Raw genomic sequence first — 7,368 nt, 5'->3', positions numbered from 1 at the left:
AACTACATCACGTGGCACTGGTCACCTGACCGCCACCCTCCCAATGACATCAGCGCTGGGACTTTAATGCAGTGGAACAGTAGGGGGCGTTAGAGACCGAGACTGATGCAGTCGATGTCTTGCTTCCTCATTTGTCATCACAATGTTATCTTAATCGTGTTCTCCATTTGCTATTAATATATGAAGAGTTTAGATGCAAAAGCCTCTAAGTCCGTCTGACCCCTTTTCTTCTAAATTACCATTTTTTATCAGGCTTCTATGTTCAAGTTCTGTCATTTTATTTTAAAGGCAATTATAAGGTTATTAGTTATTGAATAAAACATTTTTTTTCAAAAATGTAACTTTTTTTCTTTTTGTTTTTTTGACCAAATTAAATTATCTTTTGCGTCAAAACCAGCTAAATTCACAGGTACTTTTTTGGCAAAAACCTCTAAATCCACTTCTTTGGTAAAAAAAAAAAGTAGTAAAATCACTTAAGATGCATCAAAAACACTGAAAATGGTGAAAGCTAACACAATCAACAAGAAATTAAACATTTCTAAGGGGGTTTGGTGCGTGTGGATGGGGGGGTGGGAGTCGTGTAGAACATCCATATTATTGATATCCATGTTCCATACTAATTTTCGGATGAAACCTGCAGTCATGTACTAGTCCTAACCCATTTCTCTGCAGTCACTAAACAAAGGCAAAAGGCCCCAATATATAATAATAATAATACTAATAATACTAATAATAATAATAATAATAATAATAATAATAATAATAATAATAATAATAATAAAGAAACAGTCACAAAGCATAACTTTAATGGCACAAAATGCCAACACATTTATTTTAACAATAACAGAAAAAATATACAGAAAAATATATCAAATTATAATATAAAAATAGGAGGTAGAAATTAATATTTTTTTCGGCCGTTTTTTCGCCTTTTTTTCCGGCCATTAGCTGTCACAAGGACAGGTTCGTCCATTTCGTCAAAATTCATGATCATCAAAATCCAAATAGAATCGCTAAAGAATATAAACGTAAATGTACTGTGTTGTTGATATCTGACAGCTGTCCAAAAAGCCGGCTCCTCAGCGCGCCGCCATTTTGAAGTCACATGTTTCCATGTTGCGTTGTGATTTGTTCTAAGAACGTAGAGGCTTTTGTTGACAAAGGGAAGTGGTGTTTAGAGGTTTTTGCCTACAAATGGAGATTTCAGACCAGGAAAAGAGTGGTATATAGCGGGTTTTGACACGAAATTATTTGATTAACGTATACAACGTGCGGAGAGCATTCACTCAATGTCTTTATCTCATTTTTGACGGAGGTGGCGTTTAGAGGCTTTTGCATCTGAACTCTTCATATATACACTTGTTTGATTCCTGTTGGTCTTGTACTTTAATTGATAATCATTGCAACTTCTTAAGACGTGGCCAAAACTTATTATATTGTATTTCACTTACTTTGAACGTTCCAACTTAATTTATGTGTTTGAGAAATGCAATCCTTGTTGTGGTTAAATGTATATCCCATCGTTATTACATTACGTTTTATAATCATTCAGGCCACAATCAAGAATGTTCTTTATTTGGAAAATGTAGGCCAATTTTCTTGAAAATGCCTGCCAGATAAAGGTTCAGAGTAAACATCTGAGGAAAACATTTCAGCGAAGTCTTTCTGGGGTTGAGGGTGTGTGTGTTGCAATAGCAGCCCACTAGATGTCTCAGTGTGTTCTACTCGTGAATGACCTTTCTGTTAAGTCTGAAGTGGCATGTAGGCTATGTCCTTTAAAACTAGCTTGAAATACAGTAAACCTGTTGACTGCCCCTGCATGTTCTCAATCAATTTGTTGCAAATCGACAAATGGATTTAATCAGCTGTGACAGCCAGCCAGCCAGAGTGGACAGTGTGCAGTGTGCTCCCAGTCCCGATAACGAGTGGAATGAGTGGAAAAGAGGGATGTAGACTAGTTCTAAATAGGAATATCCTACTTGAATGTGTCCTCATGTCGTATCATTTATGTCAAGCCTGTCTGATACCTCCTAATCTTTAACTGATGTTCTCTCGACTTCCACACGTGTCTAAGGATGTGTGTCTTCTGTCCTGATTTTCTACATCTTTCCGTCCAACCTCATGATTTGTTCATTGTATCATATACGGAACAGGGCACCCGGTGTCATCATGAATCAGTAGCAGAGGGGGTTGTGATCATGGTTATGCAACAGCTCTGGCTGGGCTCTTCCGAGTGGCCCCCTGTACCAGCTGGGGCTGCCCCTGCAGAGTGATAAGGGGGGGGGGGGGGGGGTCTGGCCCTAGTGAACTAGAAGCGGGCTGCCAACGCCCTCCATTTGTGAGGAATTCTTATGAACTCATTCTTCTTCCGGTGGGGACTTAATGGGGCAATGTGCAATGGTTCCCCGAAGTATGGAATATTACTGACATAATTCAAAAGGCCTCTACCCAGACACTATACTATATCATTTTTTTGGTTTTGTTTTGTTTTGGTAATTTTATTCGTTTATTTTTGTCAGACATTTTCAATTTACAACAGAAATGGCTTAAGTGCCTCTCTCTTTACCCCATGTACAATACAAACATGATTGAACCCTCAACTTGGGAACCACCACATGCTTTCATCAATCCAGACCGTTGAGGAATTACTTTTTGTATTGCCACCTTGTGCCAAATTTATAACCAACAATTTGTGGTCATTTAAACTGTCAACTCTCATGTTGCTTGTTCAAGCAGTGAGTTCTCCAATATCTAGACTAGGAGTGTGTGTGTGTGTGTGTGTGTGTGTGTGTGTGTGTGTGTGTGTGTGTGTGTGTGTGTGTGTGTGTGTGTGTGTGTGTGTGTGTGTGTGTTTGGGGGGGGGGGGCACATCTTCCTTACAGATTCCCTTTAAGGACACCTAATCATAAGTGACACTAGTGGCAGCAGCGCTGCAGATTTGATGCTAATCGAGGCTGAAGTCGGAAACATTTCTGAGCCTGTCACTGGCTCTCTCAAGTGAAAGGACCCAATCGCTATCCTCTAATAGTTGTAACTTCACCGGCTACAGTAGCGGAGTGGGAAGCTAATGGAACTTATCCGGTATGCAACTTTGTGCAGAAATATGCTAGTCTTTGAACTAAATGAAACCCAGAATTGGGAGTTGTGTGAGATGGCGGGTGTGTGTCATACTCATGGTGGTCCGAACCCCCCCACCCATCCCTTAACCACATGAAGCTTATGGGCCCCTGATTGTACAAAGACCAAGGTCGATCAAAATAAACCTTTAGTCAACTTTGCATAATGGGACCTTAAAGTGTGAATGTTAAAGGAGAAATCCGGTGTAAAATGGATTTGGGATATGTTTGGTATGATAACGAGTTGGAATGTTAGTTTTGGAGCAAAAAAGCGCATATAGACGCATTCTTCAGTTGGCTGTTTTTAGCCGAATCTATCAAAACGCTATAAACTTGGAATGATAGGGGCATGTGTGATGGTAAAATCTAAATCGCTATTTCAAACCACTTAAAAGGCTAGAAGTAGCACGACACTTCTTTGGTAGTAAAATAAGGGTCTTAAAGGTCCCATGGCATGCTACTTTATGGATGCTTTAATATAGATATTAGTAGGCCCCAAACACAGTATTTGAAGACGTTCCCGAAATTCAGCCGTGGTGAAGAATTACAGCGTCTACGAGCTTTCCCCAAATGCACCGTTTCGGTGTCTGTAGCTTTAATGCAAATGAGGAGGAGAGAGGCGGGTCAAGGAGAAGGGTGGGGGTGTGGCCCTGAGCAGCTTGCAGCCACGGTACCATGCGCTCTGTTTACAGTGGATGTATCGCAATGGCGAGGCGCACACAGCCTTTAGCCATGTTCTGTAAATATTCTAGAACACACGGGAGTCCTGGAGCTCTATATCTAAATAATATCATATTATACATAGATATCTATATCATATAATATATATTATCACGGCCAAAAGCTATGTGAGCCACCAGACAATATTATGAATCTCAAACGACCGCGTCGTGTTCTCCGACATCCCTGGTTCTTCCACGTCCACATCAATCTAAAGTAGACTGAACCACGATTGTTGACCGCGGTTGTCTCTCGCCAGAGCCTCGCTGCCGAGGGACCACCGCCTCGCCCCGCCTCCATTTTACACCAGATTTCTCATTTAACCGAAGATTTGTTTCCTAGAGAAATATTATTGGAAATGACAACAAACGGACAAAAAAATAAGTACTCATTATTGCATTTTTATTTTTTATGTAAATATTGTAGAAATAAGCAGATATGCGAAATCCACCAAATTCCCTAATATACATTACTTTGTGCTTTCCACCCTTTTTATTGTGATTTGAAGTAATGATGGATTGATCGATTGCCATTGTTGTTTCTATAGACATATTTATAAAATAAATCACTTTTCACTTCATGGCAAATTAATCCCATAGTGCCAATTGATTTCTTCTCTTTTATACCAAAAGTTTTGCATGTTCATCAGTATGGTTTCACTGGCTGTAAACAAAAGGTCCTAAAGGACTCAAAGTGAAAGCTATTTTTAGCTGTAACAACAGTGTTCAAGTTCCAAGGGTGACACATGACAGAGAATCCCTAAAGCTTTGTCTGATCATAGGGGAGACGGGGCTCCGTCCTTTTGTATTCACTGCAGTGTAATATGAACTGATAGAAAGAATTCGAAGGACAAGATGATCTGTATTGCGATTGTGTTGTCGAAAACTACATAAAAAACAATCACCTGACGAGTTTGACTTCAAAGTGAACAAATGAGGTTTCAAAACATGTTTCATATTTCATTTCATTTGTTTTAAAAAATGTATCTGAAGTTAAAGTAGTAGTAGGTCTAAATCCATTAATCATGTCCTTCCAGGTGTGTAGTACAATGTGTTTTATGTCCATGGCCTATCTGTATCAGTCCAAAATGCCTTCTTTCTTTCAATTGTTCTGCACTTTGCTAAATTGGCTGAGCAAAAACAGCATAATGTTTATACTAGGATCATGTCGACATAAAGTATAGACTTAAGGCTAATCTAACTGGCACGAAACAGAAAAACGCAACCTCAACAGACAATGAGGAAACGACAATCTAAAAGCCGTTTCCAATGTGAGGGTTAGGGTTAGTGACTGCCTTGTTAATACTCTAGTCAGTATACCAGAATGGTGCAAAGGGCGTGCATGATAGCCATCTTCTCATAGACCTAAACATAACCCCACTTGCTGGAATCTGCTATAAGAATACACTTGTTGTGCCAGAGACCACAGTCAAGACCTTCCAGCTGATTCTTTATTCGGTGTGCACTTACTAGTGCAGAAGAACATTTCTGCTAGCGCCAAAAGCTTGTTTTGATCATTAAACTGCCCTCCCAGCTGAGTCCATGCAAGCAGAAAGGCTACGTGTGTATGTGTGTGTGTGTGTGTGTGTGTGTGTGTGTGTGTGTGTGTGTGTGTGTGTGTGTGTGTGTGTGTGTAGATGTGAATTTGTGCGTACACACACATGTTCATGTGAGTGTTTCTGTGTGATTGTTTGCGCACGCATTTCTTTGGGAGAGTCGGTATGCATATAGTATCTGTAAGTGTGTCAGTGTGATTGTGATGCACATGCGTGTATGTCTGTGTGTGTTTGTGTGAGTGTGTGTGCCTGTGTTTGTGTGTGTGTGCGCGTGCGTGTGTGTAATAAGACTGAGTCTTCAGTCTACAGCAGAGCCGGGGGGGTCACAGTTATGCAACGCCACCAATGTCAGAGAGTCAGTTTAACGAGTGATCCCTTGGATCTGTGCTGTTGCACCAACATTCACTGACTTGAGGAGGACCAACATTGTCCTCCCCATGTCACTTAAAGCGATCACATCACTGCTCATTCGTAACGCCTGCGTCAGCCACCCCTCCACCAGCATGCCTGCATGCAAGTGAACTCGGTGGAGGAGTGGCCAAGTGTAAAAGTATGTTGGCATGGGTCTAAAGAATCAAAAACATTCCATAAATCTTGGTCCATTGCAGGAGGCGTGTAGTGCACAGCCGTACACAGATACGAACCGAAGCACAACCCTCTGGTCCTCATTTACATACAAGCGGCGACCAGTGCATCCCTCATATTGGCTGCGATCCACATTTGGACACTTCTAAAATGGCCCCCACAGGACACGGAGGTTGATGAGAAACAGAAGTGTTGTGCTGAGTTGAAGTGTCCTTTTGGCTCTCTGTGTCGACAGCCCTAAAAGTGTGAGCTGTGGAGTACGCCCATCTGAAGGCACTATCCCTCTGCCATAATCGTTTCAGAACTCGGGATTTACATGTTGTGAGTTTCTCTTCTTAATTTACTTTGAGGAAAAACAAACAGCGTTTCAACGTAACATACAACATCCAAAATATGAGGACACTGTTTGCGGGAAAGCAAACAGACGTTTCCCCTGCCTCTGTGATGAATAGCCTTGAAAAAAAGGCCATTAATGAATTTCCCTTCGCCTGCGAGATAAAGGCCCCTGAACAGCCAGAAATATTTGCGGTTTCCTGTGGAAAAATTAGTCGGCTTCAATGGAACAGAGATGCAACCAAATACCACTGGTTCTGAGAATGGAGGAGCCGGCAAACGATTAGAATGATGCTGGCTCCAACTAATAGATCACCACACAAAGCTCATTCACCGTCATCCCTGCTCACTTTGATTCATTAAAAAACCCATACATGGTCTGCCAACCCTCAAAGGGACTTGCTCAGGGATAATCCTCTGGAATTAATGACAGTGGATTGTAAAAGTGGCCAATCTCAGGAAGACAAAATAATGTGTTGGCGATCGAGGAAGGGAAGGTGGAGGAAAGTGGGTGGAGAGGTGGAAATTAGTCTGGCGTGTTAGTAAATGTCAGCCACACAGTTTTAAGACAGACTGATGATACTCTTCGAAAAGGAAACCAAAAGCAATATTATATTAATTGCTTTAATTTTCACTCCTCACACGTCACCTTGCCTTACGACGTTGTGAAAGCATACATTCATGCTGTAAAGTCTATATAGTTACGAAATGCTGTATTGTATTAGGTTAAGTATCGTTGACTTTAAAGGAATCTTAATCTCCTGAGAAGAAAGAACATTTCACGTTGGTGAACCCAAATTCATTAACCTCCTTTACTCATAGGACATGAAAAGAGTTATATTCTTGTAGATGTCAACACTTCCCTTGAAGAAGAGGTCACACGCCTTTCAGGGCATTCTACTCCAAGATTATATCGTATCATATCATATCATATTTTGGCTCCTATTTTCCATTTGTTTCGGCCCTTCAGAATTTAATTGGATCGTGCAAAGGAGACAAACCCGCAGGCCAACTTTATGGGAGTTAACTGTTGAAAGAACAACGACTTCCCCTCGAAAG

The sequence above is a fragment of the Pollachius pollachius genome (genome assembly GCF_949987615.1).
Source record: "Pollachius pollachius genome assembly, chromosome: 16".
Lineage (NCBI taxonomy): Eukaryota > Metazoa > Chordata > Actinopteri > Gadiformes > Gadidae > Pollachius > Pollachius pollachius.
Note: the sequence above shows the minus strand (reverse complement) of the source record.